This window comes from Erpetoichthys calabaricus, chromosome 3, assembly GCF_900747795.2.
Source record: "Erpetoichthys calabaricus chromosome 3, fErpCal1.3, whole genome shotgun sequence".
NCBI classification, from domain to species: domain Eukaryota; kingdom Metazoa; phylum Chordata; class Cladistia; order Polypteriformes; family Polypteridae; genus Erpetoichthys; species Erpetoichthys calabaricus.
In genome coordinates this window covers 23,540,028-23,565,082 of record NC_041396.2, presented here as the reverse complement: position 1 = coordinate 23,565,082, position 25,055 = coordinate 23,540,028, and the positions used below count along the sequence as shown (strand labels likewise).

Sequence of the window (25,055 nt, the reverse complement as noted above, 5' to 3'; positions counted from 1 at the left end):
GCTTCTAGCCCCTGGTAACATGTTGAAGTTAAGGTGGCCGGCCTCGGCCTGTGTTGAGATATTTCTGCTTTATATTTTCACTTATCTGTGCTGAGTGTATGTTGATAAGTGTACAGTATGTGCGAACAGAGATAACAGTTTATGCATCCCTGCTGGGATTCTCTAACGTGTCAATCTGTCTTCAGACTGCTCTCCTCTGGATGAACTGCACTTCAAAATACACCAGCAAAAGCCAGTATTTCAGTATTAATTGTCTACCCATATAAAAAGAACCTTAGAAGTTAAAGTGCCTTTTCTGAACATTTTTACATCACAAAACATAAATCAAAAGCAAAACGGCCCCAGTCGGGCTTTGTATTATCATTTCTCAATTTCACAGGAGCTCCGTCCATCTCATGCTCTGCTCACAGAGTGACGTCTCCTTTATACCGACCCCGTGATTTATAGCTGGGAAACCATTAGAGGCGGAGTCAGTCGTGTTCTTGGTGTTGTGGGAAAATAATTGGAGAGGGCATGATTAGTGACAACGACTCCTCTCAACCTGGGGTGGTACCACATAGCTTAGAGGAGCCCTGACGGTGATCCACAGACATGCATGTGTGACACTGTTTAAATGGAGATCAAATCCTAATATGTCGACAAATGTTAAAAAAGAAAAAAACATTTCAGGTCCTTACTTTTGCACATGACTGTAACTCTAAAGTTGTTATTGTGCACTAAAGTTGTACTTACTAAGAGTGCCATACAAAATAAATTGAATATTCTTGACAGGAATTAAATACCGCCACGATGGAGATGTTTACATTGTAATCAATGTATAATGCCAGATATTGGAAATAAGTGACATTCTCTAAAAAGGTAATTGTTTATTAGCTGCAGAATGGCTGATTCAAATTGAATGTGTTTTAATAAAGTTTATTGTCAATGCATTCGACAGACAGTAATTAATAAGAGATAACATTTTATCAAAGTGGAGAACCCAAAATTAAATTACCATAATTGATCTTTACTTTATTTACATAGATTTGAAAATAAAAAGTGCAGTGATAGAGCGGCCCCTTGTAGAGCACCAAACATTAAAGCCTTTTCCTCAGAGAGAACACCAAGCCTAAGGACTCATCGTAATTGATTACTCTCTCCTCATGCAGGAGCCCTCCATTCACCCCCTTTGTAATTAAATATAGATCTTCATTGTTTCAACACCTCAAGTAAAACCTGTGAATGCAATTTTAGCAATGGCATTAGGGGTCTGTAATTATTGCAATGTTTGATATTAAGCAACCTTTAGGGAAATTTAGTCATGGAAGATGTAATATGTCAGTAAGACCTCTCCCCATCCATTTTGCTACAACAAAGGTAGATCTAAATTCATTAAATTTGAACTCCAGGCTATCCACTATAATAGCTGAATTATTCCAAAGCTTGTGGACCCTTAGTTTGTAACACTTGTGTGAACTGTCAAGTAAAGATGTCCAGCACACTCCCATTTAGACCCTAGAGCAGTCAGTCATCTGAAAATGTAAGTACACCTCATGGAAGTAGTTGCCTTTTTCAATGTATTTGAGTAGTCAGCCAATAGATCTTCATGCAAAGAGTGCCTACACGTAAAGGTGATATACTTGAACACTAGGAATATTTGCCTTTTCATTCATTTATTCAACAAAAATATCAATAGAAGTAATAGTCTACTGAGAAAATAGTAAGTTCACCCTTGGCCTTAAAGTCTGGTATTGTCTCCTTAGCAGAAAGAAATGAGCAACTCAATATAAATCAACACAGATAGATAGATAGATAGATAGATAGATAGATAGATAGATAGATAGATAGATAGATAGATAGATAGATAGATAGATAGATAGATAGATAGATAGATAGATAGATAGATAGATAGATAGATAGATAGATAGATAGATAGACTTTAATCTTAGCATAGTTGGCAGGATAGATAGATAGATAGATAGATAGATAGATAGATAGATAGATAGATAGATAGATAGATAGATAGATAGATAGATAGATAGATAGATAGATAGATAGATAGATAGATAGATAGATAGATAGATAGATAGATAGATAGATAGATAGAGGGATTGCCGGCCGTGTATCCCGGCCAACACCCCCAAACCGCCAGATGGAGACAGCCATGCAACATGGAAGGGCCCCGAATTCCAGCAGGGCATCATGGAACTTGGAGTCTTTCATCACAGCCTTGCTGGATACCATGGGGGCCACCGGAGGATGCTGCAGGGAGGCCCAGGGACTTATTCTTTCCATATAGCCCAGAAGTAATTCACAATCACAGAAACAGAAGAAATGATATACTTCCAGGCTGAAGAAAAGAAGAGTTTTGATCTGACCCGGAAGTGCTAGGAATCACATGGACTGGGGGGATCAGAAGCACTTCCGGGTCAAAGACTTTAAAAGGACTGTGGGAAATCCCAGCAGGGAGACAAGTTGGGAGGAAGGGTGACTGAGCTGCTGGGAGTGGAGGATTATTGTTATTGTGAATTATTGTAGTGATTATTGGTTTATTATTAGAGTATTGTGGAGTAGTGGTGCTTTGTGCACATTATTATTATAATAAATAATAATTCTGGACTTTTACCTGGTGTCTGATGAGTGGTCTAAGGGTTCAAGGGGTCACAGCGCTCTCTATCTGTCACAATAGATAGATAGATAGATAGATAGATAGATAGATAGATAGATAGATAGATAGATAGATAGATAGATAGATAGATAGATAGATAGATAGATAGATAGATAGATAGATAGATAGATAGATAGATAGATAGATAGATAGATAGATAGAACGGAACTCAGTTTTGTGTGAATTCTCTCCTCCTGTATGACCTCCATGGGGTCCAGAGTGTGTCCTATAACTTTGCCCTCCCTTTTAATGAGCTTGTTAATTCAGTGGACCTCTCTTGAAGTGATGTTACCAGCCCAGAAAACCACAGCACAGAAAACTACAATGGCCATCAAAGAGTTGGAGAAGATGTAAAGTATGTCATTCACAAGAATTCTGACTAATACATAACAATATAAGAGGTAGTGTAAGAACATAAGAAATTTTACAAATCAAAACAAAATGTTTAGTTTTCAAACATTTTTTGTTAGCTAACACTTACATGTTTTGCAAAATCACATTTACAAATTTATTGGACATTAGTAGGATCTCCACTTCAACTGTAGGACTTTTCATTGGTTGTGTAATCCACTGTCCTGAAATCATTTCCTTTACTTTCCACTAGGTGTCCCCAAATACAAGATTCATTGGACCATTCAGATTTTTGCTGCATTCACTTAAAAGCCAGTTACTGGTACTGAATCATTTATTGCTTGAGCGACATTATTGTTCCTCATTTTGTCAGCTCACTCATTAAGACTCCTTTATTGCCTCTTTTATCTTAAACAGTTGCATGCTTTATGTTATTTGCTTCTTGTTTTCTTTACCAGCTGCCAGAAGCAAATGACAAAGGATCCAGTAGAATGAGATGGGTCCTGCTGCAGACCTCCACAGTTTCGTGATTCAGTAGCTCCACCAGATAACCAATTGGATTGCAGGTTTTTGTTACATGGTTTACTTGATTTGAGTCAGATAACTCCCCAACTCTCATCTTAACCATAGTGTAACATTTTGTTATCACCGACTTATAATAATATAAAGTGAAATATAAAGTTTTCTTAATGGAGTGGATTTCTGGAGGTCCACAGCTAGAGTCTATTGCTTAGATCACCAAGTAACTTGATTCTAAATACACCTCTGTGTTTATCATGAACTATCTTTTTTATTAACAATTTTAAAAAATAATAATGATGAAGAAAAAAATGAAGAACTGAGAATTACTAGTCAGCTTTGGGCCTCAAATTTTGGGATATTCTTGGAAAAGTATAATCTCCAACCCAAGAGTGACCTGACCTGTTAGAATAAATGCACTAATGACAAGAAATTTGACATTAAACAAATGCTCCACACAAACATTATATTTTTTAATATGTAGTTCATAATAATGGCGAAGAAAAAGGTTTAAATCTTTTGTGGTCATGGGACATAACAAAATTTCTGATAGAAAGGGACACAATGGTGACGAATGCTGAAAAGCAAGAAACAACATAAAAAATGTCCCTGAAAAAAGATCTCACGTTATTCTTGTTGCTTAATTCACATGTCAAATGATTCAGTTGTATACTTTTAATTCGCAAAACACCCTAATTTTGTTACAAGTATATTATTAAATAAATATATGGAAAAAATGATCCATTGTGTCAACCACTAACGGGAGCAGCCGAAAGATGAAGAAGGAGAAGAAGATATTATTAAATAAATAAATCCAGAAAATGAAAGTAGTCCGCAAACAGGAAGCCCCTTCATATGCAATCATGTTTTTCAATTGCAAGCCCAACTCCCCCGTTTAATCAATGCTCAAGAGTCCTCAAATCACCAGAACTAGGGAGATGATTGTAGACTTGAAGAGAAGTCTCCATAGATGTAAAGGGGTAGGTGGTTAGTAAGCCGAAACTCAACAATTACCTCTTCCGTTTTGGTGGTGTTGAGGATCAAGTAGGGGTCCGCACACCACCCACCCAGAGGTTTCACCATTTCCTTGTAGACTATCTCCTCATTGTCTAAGTATCAAGCCCACTAAGGTTACATCATCTGCAAATACTGACTATGTTTTTGGGGGTGCTTTGGGATGCCGTCACTAATGAAGAGAGTAAAGAACATCGAGCTAAGTACCCATCCCTGTGCCGATCCGTGTGGAGAAAGTCAGATTGTCAATCCTCACATTCTGCCGTCTATTGGGGGAAAAAAAAGTCTGTTATAATAAAAGCATGAATCTACTAGGCCCAGATTGCTAAACTTGCCAACCAGTTTTTGTGAGATTATGTTGTTAAAAACTGAACCAAAGCAAAGGACTCTACGACGTGCAGTGGAAACTACATTCTCCATGGATCTGTTAGCTGTAGGGATGGGAATCGAAAACCGGTTCTTGTTGAGAACCGGTTCCCACTGTTTCAATTCCTTGGAATTGTTTGCCATTTTTGCAAACGATTCCCCAATCGATTCCAGTCGCCTCGAATGACGTCACCACGTTGCGTAGCGTCATTTACCCAGCAGGAATGCTCAAAAGTTTGGTTATACTTTACGAGAAAGGATGACAACAGGGCAACTTGCAATACTTGCAAAGTAGATATTTCATCAAAGGGAGGAAACACTACGAATATGCAAAAGCATTTGCTCACAAAACACGCGATAACCTTAAATGAATGTCGTGTTTTTGATCCGCTCCGGACTAGTGAATCTCAACCCAGCAGCAGCGGTAATGTTTGCACGTCCTCTCCCGTTAATACGGCAGGTAACTAATCAACTAACATTGCATATTATGTTAGCGCGAATTGGCCTTATTGCAAAACCTGCTATTACTGTGCATTGCATTTAGATGACCATGACGAGAGAGACAGACAGAGTCTGGCTGTCTCAGATGCTGGCAGTTCTCGCTGCAGTCTACCGGTAGCTTCTCCTTTCACAGAGGCGGGGAAAAGTAAAACGACACAGGCCAGTATAGACAAATGTCACCGAGCAGTGACTAAGTTTGTGGTAAAAGGCTTGCACCCATTTGCCACAGTAGATGCCCCCGATTTTCGGTAAGTGAATGTGTTTAATTGTAGGCTAAGTCAGGGAATGTCAAAGTTGCATGTTCTCCTCTTACCAGATGTTTCATCCGTTTCCATTTCTGAGCTGAAACATGTGTTGAAGGCAGCCGTCACTGCAGATGGATGGACAAGTTTTAGTCAAGATCATTACCTCACAGTAATGCTGCATTATGTCAGGAATGGCCAGGCTCAAGAAAAAGTCCTCAAAACCAAACCAGTGTACCAGGCACAGACAGGGACAGCTGTAGCAGAGGAGATTGATGAGATCTTGGAGGAGTATGGTATCAAAGACAAGGTTGTGGCAGCCACTGTTGATAATGCGGCCAACATGGATGTAGCTGTCAAAATAGTTGATGGTTGCAGAATTGCACAGTGCACAGTTCCATTGGACTTGAGTTGATTGTATTTGTTGCTGGCTGATGTAGTTTTATTTTTGAGTGCTCAGCTCATATATACTTTTAAAAAGGAGACTGTAAATGTTACTGGACATTCTTGAGTAATTGCCACAGAATAATTTATGTTATACTTTGTTATTGCTACAGAATAATATTTATTTTATTATTATTTTACATTTACAAATTTTTTTCTGGGGAATGTGGATCTCTTAAGATCTCACTGTTGGGTTTGTAAGGTCATGCTACTCCTAAATTTCTATCTTGTTCAAAGATAAGATATAAAACAAAGTTCTAAGCTAATCGACCTGTGTGTTCTCCTTTTTTAAAAACAAGAATCGATAGGAGAATCGATAAAGAATCGAATTGTTAAACAGAATCGAAAATGGAATCGGAATCGTGAAAATCTTATCAATTCCCATCCCGAGTTAGCTGTATAGGCACATTGATACTAGATGATGGCCTTTATGTGCAGTTGTTCTAGTTCTACATAACCATTGGAGTTAAAATCATTGGACGTTAGTACATTTGGACACGTCGTAGTGGTGCTACAATGAATAAAGAAATTACAACTCCCTGCGACTTCTGCTGTGGCTCTGTTGGATGTCTGCGGAAGGTGCAGGGGCTACTGGGGACAAGATCAGCCGACGGGTCATTTAAAAGAGATCTAGATAGACAATGGGGGGGGGGGGGGGGGGGGGTCGGCCTGGAAAACGTGTCTGAGTTCACCCATCTTTCATGTCAGCAATATCACCGTCTGTGGTTTATTGTTTTGTCTTTAAAAGGAGTGTATGCTCAGTGACTGTGGAATAATTGAAATCTGTCTGTTTCATCCTGTGGTGAGCAATGGGACAGCAGAAGCAGGAGAGATGATTTGTATAATGGCCAGTTCGGTTCGGGTCCTAATGCATCCCTGCCTTCTGCAGCCCCCCACAGTAGTCACTGTCACTCTTGCTGATATCACTGCTGATGGCACCAGTGAAATTCTGCACAGACCATCCTGGGCATCCAACAAGGCAAAGGCCCATGACAAGTGTTCCCTTCTCCCTGTGTCTGCGCCCCTGCTTGATGTGATGGATTACAGTTTTCCTGTGACCTTTATCTGAATAAACAGATTTCCTACAAAACATCAACCTCTCATAGAAGAAGGAAAAGAAGAAGAAGATGATGATGAAAATTATGATAATGAAAGATGATGATGGATGGATGGATGGAATTGTCTTTATGAATTTTTGCAACTGTCTTTGATTCTTTTCTTTGTATAATGATTTCTCTGTTTTATACTCATCAGGCCAGAACCGGCTCCATCTCCCTACAGCCCTGTAAGAAACTAAGTAACATATCTTAACATTCCCCATACCAAAAGAAATTAGGCACTAACTACTGTGCCACCATGCCAATCCAAGAGTCTAAGAGAGGCAAGGAATCTTCACTGGCAATCAGAAGGTTGCTGGTTCGAATCCCATAAATGCCAAAATGGGACTCTGCTCTGTTGGGCCCTTAAGCAAGGCCCTTAACCTGCAATTGCTGAGCGCTTTGAGTAGTGAGAAAAGCGCTATATAAATGCAAAGAATTTTTAAGAGACTTCATGAAATGAAAGACCGGATCAATTATTTGTGACATATAAAACATTAGATGGGGAAATAAATGCAGACAATGCAATTTTTTATAGATTTATTTTTTAAATATCATAATTAAACTACGGGCTGCATTGTGGCGCAGTGGATAGCGCTGCTGCCTCGCAGTTAGGAGACTTGGGTTCGCTTCCAGGGTCCTCCCTGCGTGGAGTTTGCATGTTCTCCCCGTGTCTGCGTGGGTTTCCTCCGGGCACTCCGGTTTCCTCCCACGGTCCAAAGACATGCAGGTTAGGTGGATTGGCGATTCTACATTGGCCCTAGTGTGTGCTTGGTGTGTGTGTGTCCTGCGGTGGGTTGGCGCCCTGCCCGGGATTGGTTCCCTGCCTTGCGTCCTGTGTTGGCTGGGATTGGCTCCAGCAGACCCCCGTGACCTTAGGATATAGCGGGTTGGATAATGGATGGATAATTAAACTAATGATTTCAGGGAGTGTAACATGTCTGTGCCTTGAATTAATATTTTGCTTCCTTTAATGTACTGTCTAACAATTTAAAACTTAAAACTTAAAACAGCAGTCTTGTTAACATTTAGCAAAAAATCTGAACTCGAAGAGCAGGAAATCTCTTATGAATACTTGGCAGCACATGTTCTCAGCTGGTTTTTCAAACTTTAGAATAAGCTAAAAATAATTCAGGAATTTACAGAAGTTAATGAGGTATTAGTACTTAGTGCAGTTCATTTGTTGTTATGAACTGAGAGTCTTGGAACACTAAAGAGTTCTAAAAATGCCCATTATGGGGGGATTTACCATCAAATCTCTGCTAGATATAGAGGCAAACGCAGGATCTTTATAAAATGAATGATTCATTTGACAAAAAGGCTCTGTTACAGCACTTCTCTTCTTCTTGTTTTTTTGGCAGGTCCCATATCTTCCTGTCCTCCTCATCTTGTTCTGTCACACCCATCACCTGCATGTCCTCTCTCACCACATCCATAAACCTTCTCTTAGGCCTTCCTCGTTTCCTCTTCCCTGGCAGCTCTATCCTTAGCACCCTTCTCCCAATATCCCCAGCATCTCTCCTCTGCACATGTCCAAACCAACGCAATCTTGCCTCTCTGACTTTATCTCCCAACCGTCCAACTTGAGCTGACCCTCTAATGTCCTCATTTCTAATCCTGTCCATCCTCGTCACACCCAATGCAAATCTTAGCATCTTTAACTCTGCCACCTCCAGCTGTGTCTCCTGCTTTCTGGTCAGTGCCACCGTCTCCAACCCATATAACATAGCTGGTCTCACTACCATCCTGTAGACCTTCCCTTTCACTCTTGCTGATACTCGTATGTTACAAATTACTCCTGACACTCTTTTCCACCCTGCTGCACTCTCTTCTTCACCTCTCTTCCACAATCCCCATTACTCTGTACTTTTGATCCCAAGTATTCTAACTCATCCTTCGCCAACTCTACTCCCTGCATCCTCATCATTCCACTGACCTCCCTCTCATTCACACACATGTATTCTGTCTTGTTCCTACTGACCTTCATTCCTCTCCTCTCCTCTCTAGAGCATATCTCCACCTCTCCAGGGTCTTCTCAATCTGCTCCCTACTCTCACTACAGATCACAATGTCATCAGAAAAACTCATAGTCCGCACATCCAGGTTCCCAGAGGTTTTTCCCCTGAAAAAGAGCAATGCCAGCAATATAGTCAGAGCTCTCATACAGCTATTCTCCAGAGTAGGGATCCCTAGAGAGATGCTTACAGATCAGGGATCCAATTTAACATCCAAACTAATAAAACAGGTGAATAGCTTACTAGGCATCAGGGGGTTAAGGTCCACAGCCTATAACCTGCTGACAGATGGGTTGGTAGAGAGGTACAATGTCACCCTGAAATGCCTGATCATTCCAGGAAGCCAAAACATTTCACATTAATATGTTGAAAGCTTGGTATGAAAATGCTAATCCTTCTTATCAGTTTTTAATTTGCAGCATCCTGGAAGAGGAAGAGGTAGAAGAGCAGTACTTACCCTCAGGCAATGAAGCAAGAACATTGCCTTCCTTGGAACATCTGTCAGAAACAATGAGGAAAGAAGTGTTGGATATAATTCCTGAGGGTTTGTTCGGTTCACTGCCTGATAAAACTAATTTAATCCAATATAATAAACGCCTTACCTCTCCAGGTCCGGTTCGAGTGGCATACTGCTGAATCCCTGTACGCCTTCAGGAGATGTTCTGTGAGGAGCTGAACCAAATGAAATAACTATGGATCATTGAGCCATCTGTGAGTGACTGGTGTAGAAAGACCTAAGTAGAAAGAAACAGATGTGCTTCTGCTTGGATTACAGTAAATCTAATGCCATTTTGGCATTACTATGCCTAGAGTGGATGAGCTGGTGGAGCAGCTGGGTCCTGCAAAATATTTAACTACTGTTGATCTGTGCAAGGGTTATTGGCAAGTTCCACTTACTGAGGATGCCAAACCACTCACCGCTTTTAGAGCACCTGGAGGTCTATAACAATTTAATGTGATGCTGTTTGGTCTGCATGGAGCAGCAGTCAACTTTCAGTGCCTCATGGACAAAGTGAAAATTATGCTAGAGTGTACATAGAACAATGTGGTGGTGTACAGCAAAACATGGGAAGAACACTTACAGCACTTAAGGGGAATATCTGAGCCACTAAAATTTTCAGGATTGGTGGTGAACCCAGAGAAAACTGTGAGAGTCAAAACAGAAGTGCAATACCTTGGGTACACCATAGGCGGTGTTCTTCTCTGACCCCAAATAGACAAGATGGCTTCAATCAAGGATCGGAAGAAGCCGGTCAGGTCGTTCCTTGGTTTGGTGGGGTGGTATCGCAGGTTCATCTCCAATTTTTCAGACATTTCGGCACCCCTTACTGACCTGCTCAAAGGCACAGCACCCCGGTACATCAAATGGACAGAAAATTGTGACAAAGCTTTTAATATATTGAAAGAAACCTTCTATAAAGATGTGATGTTACCCTGTCCTGATTTTAACCAACCTTTTCTTTTACAAGTAGATGTCTCAGAAGAAGGTTTGGGTGCAGCTTTGATGCAAGGGGAAGAGCAAAGGCGAATTTTGAACATTACAAAAGGAAGGGCTTGTGATCAATTGGGCAATAGACAGTTTGAAGTATTAACCTTTTGTCAAATGAGTTTGTAGTGGAGAGCGACCACCGAGCTTTGCAGTGGATGCAAAGAATGAGGCACTCCAATGGCATTTGGTGCTCTAGCCTTATAGATTTCAGGTCCGCCATGTGTCGGGAAAGAAGAACCTTGTTGCGGATTATTTATCCCATCCTAACAGACCAGAGTCTTAAAAGGGAGGGTGTGTGGTGATCTCCCTACCAGCCATTGCCATTTTCAAGGAAGGAAAAATTCCTAGGGATAGGTGACTTAACCCTATTCTTAGGAATTCTTCCTTCCTTGAATGTGGTAATGGCTGGTAGGAAGATTACCATACGCCTTTTCTTCTTGGAGGCTGGTCTGTGCCCCACTCTTCTGACCTCCTTTTACAAGGGTGCAGTAGAGAAGATCCTCACCTCCTGTGTTATGGAGCAGTACAGCAGCCACAAACAGGAGAGCACTGCAACGGGTGGTTAAGTCTGCACAGCGGATCATCGGCAGCAGCCTACCAGCCATTGAGGAAACAGATAGATAGATAATGTAAAAGGCACTATATGATAGATAGATAGATAGATAGATAGATAGATAGATAGATAGATAGATAGATAGATAGATAGATAGATAGATAGATAGATAGATAGATAGATAGATAGATAGATAGATAGATAGATAGATAGATAGATAGATAGATAGATAGATAGATAGATAGATAGATAGATTGGAGATGTCACTCATCCTGCTCATGGACTGTTTGCCCACCTCCAATCGGGCAGGAGATTGTGTAGCGCTTAGGGGCTTCTTCTTTGACGTTATAGGACTAATGAATACCGCATCACTAAATCTGACTGTACACTCTGTGTGACTTAGACTACATGTTGCATTTTGTTTAAGTAGTCTCATGTACTCAACTATTGCTGCTACCTTTTTTACTCATGCTAATTATAGGGCATACTGCAATGATATTTATTTTAGTTATAGACATCTTACTGCTATTATGTATTAATGTTATTTTGTTCTATTTATTTACTGTATTTACTTAATTATTTATTTTAATGGACTTATCGTGTGCACTGTTTAATTACCGGGACTTGAGTACTGAAGTTTGTTTCTGCACATGAATGATGAAATAACAATAAAAGATCCTTGATCCGTGATCCTTGACATACAAAAACACAAAACCGCATCTAACAGATCCGCTAACACTACATCACATCCAGTGACGAGATCAGTAACCGCAGTCAGAAAGTCTGACATACGCCATGAGAAGAACTGGCATCATAGGCCTTACATGCACCTCGTCACTAACTGGGTGTAGTTTCCATGTTCATCTTACACCTTCTTATTATGTGTACTTCACTCTTCCTACCAAACCCTCAAAGACATACAGGTTAACCTACGTGGTGGTAAATTGGGACCCCCTGTCTAGGTTTAGTTTCTGCCTTGCATCCAGTGTTGCCAGGCTTTTGCCCCACAGAACTGGATTAAACAGGTTTGAGATGCTTGATGTCATTCTGAAGAGGAAGAGTGCTACAAAAGTGACCTCTTGATGTGACAACGGTATAACTGTAATATATCTCAAAGGTCTATAAGCTGGATTTGTTTGCTAAAATGTCGCCTCATCAGTCCACATGGATTCTTTTCCTTTTTATTCTAACTGCTCTTAGACTAGGCCAGTTTGAACATTAGGTGGTCATCATTAGAACAAGGACCCTAAACTTTGTTTTGATTAAGAGCTTGCTGACTCCCGCAACCTCGGATGGCCCTCTGCAGTTCTCATTTCCTCTTTTGTCCGCCTCAAGCTGATTCCCTGCAGGTATTTGGACTTTATCCTTCATTATACTTTTGCACAAAATCACCAAGACGCCCAATGTTTAATTTCCTTACAGACGGCTGATTTCTTTTCAGTTAAATGTCAAACTGCATTCTTCAAAGGGTAATTGGATAGGCGGTGGGGTGAACCTGAGCCTCCTGGGATAGAGGCATGTGATCTTGGAGCAAGGATGACATGAGACCTACAGTGCCACACCACATGGAGGGGCAAATCCCTGGCATAGCAGAGAAAGGCCAGGCACTCCATCTTTATACTTGCTAGGTGTCGGCTTTATTTAAAGTACTAGAAATGCGGCATGGCATTGGTGACATTTTGTTATCCTATTAGCTGTAAACCGTTTACTGAATGGTTGTTGAATCGAAAAGAAATTCTATTATTGTTTTTTGTGCATACGATTTTTGGCTTTCTGGCAGTTACAGAAGATGTATAAAAAATCACAAAATTAACAAACCTGATTAATTCAAGGGTCATGGGGGCTTCAGCCTCTCCGGGCATCAATTGTCATGGACAAATCAGATTCCAGCTGTCTCCCCTGGATTTTGGGTTCCCCCTTTACAAATTCTCTCTCTGTCAGGGAGAGATCTATCTATCTATCTATCTATCTATCTATCTATCTATCTATCTATCTATCTATCTATCTATCTATCTATCTATCTATCTATCTATCTATCTATCAGTCCTGTTCCTGCCTTGCACCCTATGCTAGAAGGGATAGGCTCCAGCATCCCCAGTGACCCATTTCAGGACAAAGTGGATTAAAAAGTGACTGACTGATATTTATATCTCTAATGATTATAACAATGCATCCAATGCTATGGTCAGATGGCCAAGGAAGGACATGAAAATTAAAACTCCAATCTGAGTGATATGCCGAGCAAAAAAAAAAAAAAAAAACTTACAAGCCAAAAAGGCCAAAAGACCATCCAGTCCTCACAGGGCATTCTACCAAATATACCAGGGGTGGCCAACTTGGACCCTGGAGAGCCACAGTGGCTACAGGTTTTCGTTTCCACCCAGTTGCTTAATTAGAAGCCAATCCTACCCAATAACAGATCTTCTTTAATTCCATGGCTTGTTAGTGTTTTAACTCTACCATGACAGTTCATTCTTAAATCACAGATTTTTTGTACTTTCTAATGACACACGTATCATCCACTTGAACCCTAAAATAGATGAGTAATTTCCAGTTCTTCGGTTCCCTTCTGACACAGGGGTGCAAATGAAGACCAGCTAAATGGAAAACTGTTGCTTCAATTTGTCATTTCCATCTTATAGTTAACTTGTTGATTACCCAGTGGCTTCGCTCACTGAGTGCAAGGGAAAAAAATAAAATGTAGTCTATAAGTTATTAAACAGTAAAACATTAACATTTAAGAAGTAAAGATACATTGAACACTACTGGAGTGGTTTCGGGTAAACTACATTTTAAAGGCGTTATAACACAACAGGTAAGTAGTAGATCCCTTGTGAAAGGCGCTACACGACCGCTGTGGTATAGAAATTACATTTTCTATGTGATCGTCCAAATTTCTGCCTGACAACCTTGCACTACATGCCTACTACTTCTTAAAATAATTCATCACAAAAGCAACCTTGAATGTTACGGGGTTTTAGTGACCCAAACTCACCTTAAGGGACAGTAAGTAGTAGTGCAGGGCAATTTACAAACAGAGTCCTCCTTCGATGGCACTGATTACACTCATTCACAAAGTTTTCCACTCTCCCAGGAGCTGATGGGGGACTTGAAGTGTCACAAACAGTGCGAGAAGAGAGGACGCTGCCCGAAACTGCGAAGCTCTCGACTCGGCGGAGCAGCCCGACATTCTGCGCCTCCCAGCGACCACTTTGTTCTCACGACCCCTTGCAGCTGAAGGCGATCTCATTTTCACATTGTTAAAAGCTCGGCGCAGATAAAAAGTAGAAAGACGCAAAGCTGTTTTCCTCATCTCTTCTACTATCAAGTACTGCCAACTAAAGAAAAGTTACAATGTGGCAGTTTCAGCGACAGTCACGTGGACGAATAAATAAAACTTCTCTGTCAGAACGCGCCTGGCTAGTTCCTGTATTATAATATGTTCTGTTGTCATAGGTAATTTCCATATCACATGGTCATACGTAATTTCCGTTTCACACGTAATTTCCATATCACCTGGTCATACATAATTTCCGTTTCAAACGCGAAAATAATTTTATATATATAGATAAGGAGCAGTTAAAACAATGAATACAGCTGGTTAAGACTAAAATAACAATTAAAAGATTAACATGCCAAATTTGTACGAGTTTCTGCCGCCCTGGAATTGTGACTTTTTAATTCACAGGGGACATACGCTCTTCTATCACTGCCAGCCCTTGCCATTCAGCCCAAAATCTATGTGGATTGGATGGGATCAACAGCAGCACGTGATCCCCCTTCTTTAAAGGTCTTATCATAATTAGTTTTTTGTGCCTCCTGCTCGCTCTGCTGATGTTCCACCACAATAGAGGACAATCTGCTCTTGCAGCGAAACGACTCAGTTGACAAACCTCCCCCCAAGAGATGTCTCATGAGACCCCATCCATTCATCCTGAAAAATGTGCAACACCCTGCTCGGTTGCCGGCTACATAATAGTTTGAAAGAGCTCATCCCAATTGACGTTTGCGGAGATTCCCAGACAGCAAATAGGAGGAAAGGTACAACTGTATCCCATAAGGTTGGATCGTCATCGGCTACCCGCCAAATCATCTGTTTTAGGATTTTATTAAATCGTTCAGTCAGGCCATTCATCTGCGGATGATAAACGTGGAGTGTAAATGCTTAAGGGTTCAAAATCTAAAATGAAGCAGAAAAATGTCACTTGAGCAATAAGTGCTTCATAAGCCAAAAATCATTTCTCATGAAGCAACTGGGTTGGAACAAAAACCTGAAGTCAAAGCCGCCTTCCTGATTTAAAAACTCGGAGTCTTAAATAGCAAATCAATTAAATGAAGTTAATTAGTAGAAAAAACTAATCACTAATTAAGAAAATATTTAGGATGAAAACCTGCAGCCACTGTGGGCTCTCCAGGATCAGAGTTGGCCACCCCTGAAATATACAGATGCTGGTCATAAAATTAGAATATCATGACAAAGTTGATTTATTTCAGTAATTCCATTCAAAAAGTGAAACTTGTATATTAGATTCATTCATTACACACAGACAGATGTATTTCAAATGTTTATTTCTTTTAATGTTGATGATTATAACTGACAACTAATGAAAGTCCCAAATTCAGTATCTCGGAGAATTAGAATATCAATTAAGACCAATGCAAAAAAAGGATTTTTAGAAATGTTGGCCAACTGAAAGGTATGAACATGAAAAGTATGAGCATGTACAGCACTCAATATTTAGTTGGGGCTCCTTTGGCCTGGATTACTGCAGCAATGCGGCGTGGCATGGAGTCGATCAGTCTGTGGCACTGCTCAGGTGTTATGAGAGCCCATGTTGCTCTGATAGTGGCCTTCAGCTCTTCTGAATTGTTGGGTCTGGCGTATTGCATCTTCCTCTTCACAATACCCCATAGATTTTCTATGGGGTTAAGGTCAGGTGAGTTTGCTGGCCAATCAAGAACAGGGATACCATGGTCCTTAAACCAGGTACTGGTAGCTTTGGCAACATGTGCAGGTGCCAGGTCCTGTTGGAAAATGAAATCTGCATCTCCATAAAGTTCGTCAACAGCAAGAAGCATGAAGTGCTCTAAAACTTCCTGGTAGATGGCTGCATTGACCTTGGACCTCAGAAAACACAATGGACCAACACCAGCAGATGACATGGCACCCCAAACCATCACTGACTGTGGAAACTTTACACTGGACCTCACGCAACATGGATTCTGTGCCTCTCCTCTCTTCCTCCAGACTCTGGGACCTTGATTTCCAAAGGAAATGCAAAATTTACTTTCATCAGAGAACATAACTTTGGACCACTCAGCAGCAGTCCAAAGGCGAGACGCTTCTGACACTGTCTCTTGTTCAAGAGTGGCTTGACACAAGGAATGCGACAGCTGAAACCCATGTCTTGCATACGTCTGTGCCTGGTGGTTCTTGAAGCACTGACTCCAGCTGCAGTCCACTCTTTGTGAATCTCCCCCACATTTTTGAATGGGTTTTGTTTCACAATCCTCTCCAGGGTGCGGTTATCCCTATTGCTTGTCCACTTTTTTCTACCCCATCTTGTCCTTCCCTTCGCCTCTCTATTAATGTGCTTGGACACAGAGCTCTGTGAACAGCCAGCCTCTTTAGCAATGACCTTTTGTGTCTTACCTTCCTTGTGCAAGGTGTCAATGGTCGTCTTTTGGACAACTGTCAAGTCAGCAGTCTTCCCCATGATTGTGTAGCCTACAGAACGAGACTGAGAGACCATTTAAAGGCTTTTGCAGGTGTTTTGAGTTAATTAGCTGATTAGAGTGTGGCACCAGGTGTCTTCAATATTGAACCTTTTCACAATATTCTAATTTTCCGAGATACTGAATTTGGGACTTTCATTAGTTGTCAGTTATAATCATCAAAATTAAAAGAAATAAACATTTGAAATACATCAGTCTGTGTGTAATGAATGAATCTAATATACAAGTTTCACTTTTTGAATGGAATTACTGAAATAAATCAACTTTGTCATGATATTCTAATTTTATGACTAGCACCTGTACATTAAACGTGCTTAAGTAGTTCTGTATTGCAAAGTGTTTTTACCTTTAAAAACAATATTATGGAAATACAAGGCTTTTTGTGTTCATAAGAATTACTTACTTTAGGAGTGACTTTCTCTAAAACAGTGGTATTGGGGTCTTCATTGAATACTGCATTTAGCAGAAACAATAATGCTAATAGACATTTGAAACAGAAAGAAAGCAAAGAACAAAAGGGATGTGAGCAATAGGTCTGTGCTAAAAGGTCTAAAATGGGCATCCAGATGGCAAAGTACAAACATTTTTAGTAATAAAATGGATTGCTGCAAATTTTTGTGATGTTACATCTGTTGGAATGAAGAGTGCAATGCATATGTCTGTGTTTTATGCCATTTGTTATGGCATTTGTTAAAGCAGTATACATGTTTGCGATGTTCCATCTGTTGGAACGGCAAATATAATGCATATATCTCTGGTGTATGTCGTTTGTTATGGGATTTGTGAAAGCAGTATAAATGCGTTTGATGTGCCATCTGTTGGAACGGCAAATGCAATGAATTTTATGGCTACAACTGTTTGTGATGCACCATCTGTTGGAATGACAAACGTAATGCATATGTCTCTGTTTTATGTCATTTGTTACAGGATTTGTAAAAGCAGTGTAAATATGGGTGAAGTGCCATCTGTTAGAATGCAAAATGCAATGCATTATATTACTAGAATTCTGTGGGAATTACTGGGACTTAGCAACTGGGGGTGGGTGGGATATGGCACACAGATAACAGAGATACTTATCTTTTTATTAAGATGGAAAGAATCTTCAGAGAATCAAAACTTTTCTGCCTCTCAGTTTTTGGCTCATTTTCCAGATTTTGTTCTTCCCAGTTTTGACCTTCTGCCTGCTTTGTGAAAAACATTTTCAATCTTCCCATCAGTATGTTTACCTTATCAAATTTGTTTGGGAATCCAGAGTCATTCCAATGACATCTTATCATAGCACTTTGATTTGGTCGTCTGATTTACTTGGGATATCAAAATGTTAAGATTTAGAACATCTACCACATCATCTGTCCGTTCACATCGGAAAATGGAGAGCTGCACAGAATGCCAGTGAGAGGATATGCTTACTGACTCGGCCCAGATTTGTGTGTGTGTGTGTGTGTTCACCCTGTGAATGACTGGCGCCCTGGGCAGGGCTTGTTCCTGGCTTGCACTCGATGCTTGCTGAGATCAGCTCCAGCTCAGGTTAGGTGAGTTTGAAAGATGGATGAATGGATGGATGGATAGATGGATTAGTGAATGGATGGATAGATGATAGCTCTTTAGAGCTACTACAAAGCAAATGTCCTGAGCTGACCTCATAGAGTTCCCCAGATCTGCCCAGTCAAGACTCACCACACACTCACAATGCCTCATATTCATATTTAGCTCTTTTTACATTCAGTTGTATTTCAAAACACTTCATCTTGCAGCTGTGGGTTTTTGCTGACCAGGCAAAGCCACAATAGCTGTCATGTTTTGTCTGCTTCACTTCAGATTTGTTTTGCTTATGTCGTCTTTAACGTGAAGTGGGGAGGATGTGCTTCCCGGAATCGCTCACCAGTTTGGAGCAAAGCTGATTCTTTTAAAATAGTAACAGTATAAAAAAGTAAATATGAATATCCTCCTAAATTTATATATGTACTTTACCTTCTGAAACGTTCATCCAGCCATCTTCAGAACATAATCAAGTAATGGGAAGCCAGGGCTTATCCTCGCAGTATAGAGTGCCAGGCAGGAGGGGGTGCCAGTCCATCACAGACTCTGGTCGTTTCTTAGTTGTCAAGAAGTTCAAATAATATTATTTTTTATAGAGCTTTTCATGGAGTACACACTCAGAGCATGTGGACATATTTACAACTTTAATTCCTAGAAATGTCATGCTCAAGTTTCTTGTCATCGGTACACAGGTGAGGTCTCCAGCATTGGCATAGCTGGGGGGGACATCTGTCCCCGGGCGCAGCATCCAGGGGGCGCCATTTTAAAATTTTCTTTCCCTTCCCCATTGCATTTTGGCAAACAGGAGGGGGCATGAAATCTTCAGTTGTCCCTGGGCGCTGAAAACCCTAGCTATGCCTCTGGTCTCCAGGACTCTAAACAAATCCAAATCATATTATGTGATATCATCTAATGTTAAATTCTACTCCGTACTTCTAAAAATTTTATTTTTATACTGTATTGAGGATTTGTTCTGTTCTGTGCATTGTATTGTATTGTATTGACCCCCCTTTTTTTGACACCCACTGCACGCCCAACCTACCTGGAAAGGGGTCTCTCTTTGAACTGCCTTTCCCAAGGTTTCTTCCATTTTTTCCCTACTAGGTTTTTGTGGGAGGTTTTTCTTGCCTTCTTAGAGAGTCAAGGCTGGGGGGCTGTGAAGAGGCAGGGCCTGTTAAAGCCCATTGCGGCACTTCTTGGGTGATTTTGGGCTATACAAAAAATAAATTGTATTGTATTGTATTGTACACAGAATGATGAAACACTTGCATGTCACTTGCAGGCGAGTGACAGCAGCACAATGCAAAGAAAGGACACTCAGTACAACATCATAGACTCATTAAAGGTTTACATGGTCTTATTTCCAAGGTAATGTGGAACACCTGAAAACTTTTGTTTTTCTGACTTGGAATAATTATGATAATTTTTCTTTTCTTTTCTATGCTGGATTCAGAAAGTACTCAAACCCCTTCACATTTTATACATTGTGACCTGCAGGGGGGGGGGCGTCCAGCTCCCCAAACACCTGAAACACACCAGCCACAGGCACAAGTGTTGCACCAAACCAGACTGTTATTTCTGTCCTTTCAGGGGACACAGCACCAAGCACAATATGGCACACAGTAGCCTGGGCTTTCACTTCTCTCTTGTCCATCCACCTCCACTCCTCCACTGGCAAGCTTCATCCCTCTTCCTCTTCTCTGTCTCTGGCTCCCCAAGTGATGTGAGGTGGCCCCTTTTTATGCTGCTCCTGGGAGGGCTGCAGGTGGCTTGTTAGCCAAATCTGGAATCCCTCCCAGGTGTGGTGAATGCCCACTCTAGCAGGGCTCTGCCACCTCGGCGAACTCCCATGAAGCCCGGGGGAGCTGCCATCTAGGCGTGCTCTGTGGGAGGACAGTGTCCTGTGCACATCTGCTCCCCTGGTCCTTTCAATATATTGGCCTCCCGGCTGGGAAAGGGACCACGGCCGCCCATCACAAGATTTATACATGCACTCATTTTAATTATTTTTTATCCACATCAAGCAACACTCAGTACCCCAGAGTGACAAAGTAAGAACATCATTTTAGAATTATGACCAATTTATTAATAATTAAAAAAAAAAATATATCACATTTGTGAATTTCCCATTGTGATTAATAAAGTATCTATCTATCTATCTATCTATCTATCTATCTATCTATCTATCTATCTATCTATCTATCTATCTATCTATCTATCATATAGTGCCTTTCATATCTATCTATCTATCTATCTATCTATCTATCTATCTATCTATCTATCTATCTATCTATCTATCTATCTATCTATCTATCTATCTATCTATCTATCATATAGTGCCTTTCATATCTATCTATCTATCTATCTATCTATCTATCTATCTATCTATCTATCTATCTATCTATCTATCTATCTATCTATCTATCTATCTATCTATCTATCTATCTATCTATCTATCTATCTATCATATAGTGCCTTTCATATCTATCTATCTATCTATCTATCTATCTATCTATCTATCTATCTATCTATCTATCTATCTATCTATCTATCTATCTATCTATCTATCTATCTATCTATCTATCTATCTATCTATCTATCTATCTATCTGTTACAAGCATTCTGACCCTTTAAGGTTTGCACACTGGGAAAACCAAAAAAATTAAATTCTTTTAACAAAAGGTTGCAACACAGCAAAATGTGTTTATTTTTTCATTTTGGGATAAGACTGACCTTGGTGATAGACCTCACAGGAGCGTAGAGGACTACCCTGTTTTTATGTTTGAAGAGTCAGGTAAATGGTAACATTACTTAGATGAATCCGTCATGATTCTGATGGTGTGTTTGGTTTATGACTCCATCTACTTGCCCTGACAATGATTCTGTTCTGCCATTAATTTCTTTCCATCTCTTGATGTATTTTTCCATCAGTCCCAATCATTTTTCAGCACCTGTGATCGTAGCGTTTCCTAACAAGAATAATGTACTGTTCATTCAATTGTGTTAATATTCCTTGTGCTTTGTGGGTGGAGCCCCAGAGGGTGGGGATGTGCTGATGTCACTACTCCTGAGCCCTCCCTTTGGCTATTTAACCAGAGCAGAGAAGGCTCAGCAGTAGGAGAACATTCAGTTTGTGGAGGAGTTTGTTGGTATTGCTATTTTCTTTGGATTTTCTGATTTATTTTGCCTCTATCTCTGTTTTTCCTCTTCTGGACTGTAGCTTTGGACTTATTTGCTGTACAAACGCCTTTTAGGCAACTTATTTTTGTTTATTTTCTTTTGGGCTTTCCTTTTATTTTTCATTAATAATACAATGCTGGATTCAGAAAGTACTCAAATCCCTTCACATTTTATACATTGTGACCTCCAGGGGGGTGTAAGGCTTCCCAAACACCCGAAACACACCAGCCACAGGCACAAGTGTTGCACCAAACCAGACTTTTATTTTTGTCTTTTCATGGGACGCGCTTCCAAATTACTTTTCCTCACAGCACCAAGCACAGTCCTAAACACAATATGGCATACAGCAGCCTGGACTTTCACTTCTCTCTTGTCCTTCCGCCTCCACTCCTCCCATGGCAAGCTTTGTCCCTCTTCCTCCCAACTATGGCTCCCCTAGTGATGTGAGGAGGCCCCTTTATGCTGCTCCTGGGAGGTCTGCAGGTGGCTTGTTAGCCAGATCTGGAAATCACTCCCAGGTGTGATGAAAGCCCACTCTAGCAGAGTTCTGCCACCTCCACATCTCCCCTTGGCGGCATCCACAGGGCGAACTCCCATGAAGTCCTGCGGGAATTCGAGGTGCCGCTGTAACTCTGGGAGAGGGGCTGCCATCTAAGCGCACTCCGTGGGAGGCAGTGTCCTGTGCACGTTTGCTCCCCTGGTCCTTCCAATATATTGGCCTCCCAGTTGGGAAAGGGATATTTATACAGTACATGCAATCATTTTAATTATTTTTTTATCCACATGAAGCAACACTCAGTATCCCAGAGTGACAAAGTAAGAACATCATTTTAGAATTTTTACCAAATTATTCATAATAATAAAAAACTGAAATATCACATTGTTACAAGTATTCTGACCCTTTAAGCTTTGCACACCTGAATTTGGAGATTTTCTGCCATTCTTCTCTATACAGTAGATCTTCTCGACCTCTTTCAGGTTGGACAGGGGCCATCAGTGTTCTGCTCTTTTCGGGTCTCTCCAGAGTTAATGGCTGGGCTCTCCTTGTATTTTTTCTGATTCTGATTTACTGATTTATTTTGCCTCTGTCTCTGTTTTTCCTCTTCCGTTTTGTAGATTTGGACTTATTTGCTATACTACTGCCTTTTAGGCAAACTTATTTTTGTCTATTTTCTTTTGGGCTTTCCTTGTATTTTTCATTAACAATTCCTTCATTGATAAATATTTGCTTCGTTTGCCTTTTTATTTCTCAAGCCAAAGGTTTACGGTCACCCTTCCTCTCATGGAGCTTTTGTTATATTTTTTTGACATTTCTAATTCTTTTGCTAGCTCATCTTGTTTGGTTATTCTAGGCCTGCAGTTAGCACTATTGTGGCTGTTATGTTTCAGCCAGGGTTCTTCTTCTGGCTGAGTTCAAATGTTTGTTTTATGTGTGCGTTTGCTCAATTTTGTTAATGTTAATATTGTTATTTACTTAGTTTCTGTGTATCTATGAATCTTTTGTTATGTTCCATGTGTTTTGTGGGTGGTTCCCCAAGACGTGGGACCCCCTGACCACTACCATTAGGGACTGCCCTCAACCCTATAAAGGTAAGGGTTTCCCACACTTCCTGGTGCTTCATCGGAGTTGTGAGTTCTTGTTTTTTTTTTTTCTTTTTTTCTATAATTCTTTGTTTGCTTTATTACTAGTCAGGGTTTTGATGGCAATTTCCCCCTCTAGTGAGCATTTTTAGAACTACTTCGGAACTACACACACTCCTAGTTCATAACAGACACTAGCTGCCTTTATGGTGCTTTTAGGAGGCTTCATACGTATTTTGCTATGTTTGCGACTCCTATTAACAGCAATGAACCCGCTTTTGGGGTTTGGGATAAATGTATGCTTTTTTAGGGACACCAAGCAAGTCTTCCAGGCTGTGCTGTCCTTGCACCCCCGTGGGACCTCTGTGACTTTTAAAGGGTTAGTTCTCCAAGGTACTGTAGCTCCACGGTTGCTCTGGAGTGCAGGGCCACTAGAGGAAGGTTTAATCTGGTGTCCCAGAAATGAATACAGGGGCAGATCTTGTGTTTCTGGGAAAACATTTGCTTCCAGAGGAAAAGCTAAATTGGAGAGTGGAAGACACAGGTGAGGGTTCAGGAGAGAAAAAATGAAAGAGAAAGAAAGAGATGTGGGATTGGATGGGTGGCCATGTTGGAACATTCTCAAAAACACACTCAAACTAACCCTTTAAGTCGTTGTGAAGTGGGAATAACTGAAGTAGCCAGAGAAAAACCCTTTAGAAAAGGAGAGAACATGCAAACTACACACAGAGACTGACCAGGCTGGTAACCGAACCCAACTGAAACTATTAGAAAATACTCTAAGGATCAAACAGCAGTACACAGTTTGCATCAGTGCTGCTAGAGTATGTGAATTTCCCCTTGGGATTAATAAACTATCTATCTATCTATCTATCTATCTATCTATCTATCTATCTATCTATCTATCTATCTATCTATCTATCTATCTATCTATCTATCTATCTATCTATCTATCTATCTATCTATCTATCTATCTATCTATCTATCTATCTATCTATCTATCTATCTGTAAAGTAACAACAACCAAAAGCAAACATATCATTTAATTACCGTATATACTCGCAGATAAGTTCTCCCGCGGATAAATTGGGACTTGATTTTACAGTATAATTTCCGGTATTTTATAATGTCGGTCATATAAGTCGAAAGCAGAAAACTCATGCTGTTGGTCCAAGAGATTATGATGTGCTAACTCCCACCTGGGAGAGTAACCACGGATCACATGGCCTCTTTTTTTTATGTTTTGTGCCTACATGACCACATGGTAATAACCAAATTATTCCAAAGCGATGTTTGCACTATTTTGTGTTTTTTGTATCTCACACCCTCATACACCTTTATCGTAAGAGCATCCCTTATCTACGATGGTGCGTTCGATCAGAAGAAAATACGAATCTGGTTTTAAATTAAAACATGGTATATACATTGAAAAGAATTCAGTGTTTAAGAAAGTTATGGCACATTGTCTGGTGGGGAAGTAAAGTTTTCTTTTGTGGTTTATGCTCTCCTATGAGTGTGCCAGTTTATCGAATACAAACAACCATAAATCAGCTTCCATAGCCTCAAAAAACCTTCAGCACGGAGGGAAAAATAAGTCTGGTAACTTTAAGTTTTCTCCTTACTGTGCAAGTGGTATGCAGTTCACCAGGAACAATATGGTAAAAGGGGGCGTGTCCTTATGCAAATATTGTAACTTCGGTGGTACTGAAACAGCGCTTTACAGTCGTTTACCTTCGCTATTTAACAGTTTTACACAGAGATTTTTTCAGTATAACTGTAAT

At 40.4% G+C, this 25,055-nt stretch overlaps 1 protein-coding gene across 1 annotated transcript in view; it reads left to right on the top strand.

The window, feature by feature from the left end:
- Positions 1-25,055, top strand: part of LOC114647822 (uncharacterized) — a 1,111,123-nt gene that overhangs the window by 98 nt on the left and 1,085,970 nt on the right. The window lies entirely within an intron of this gene.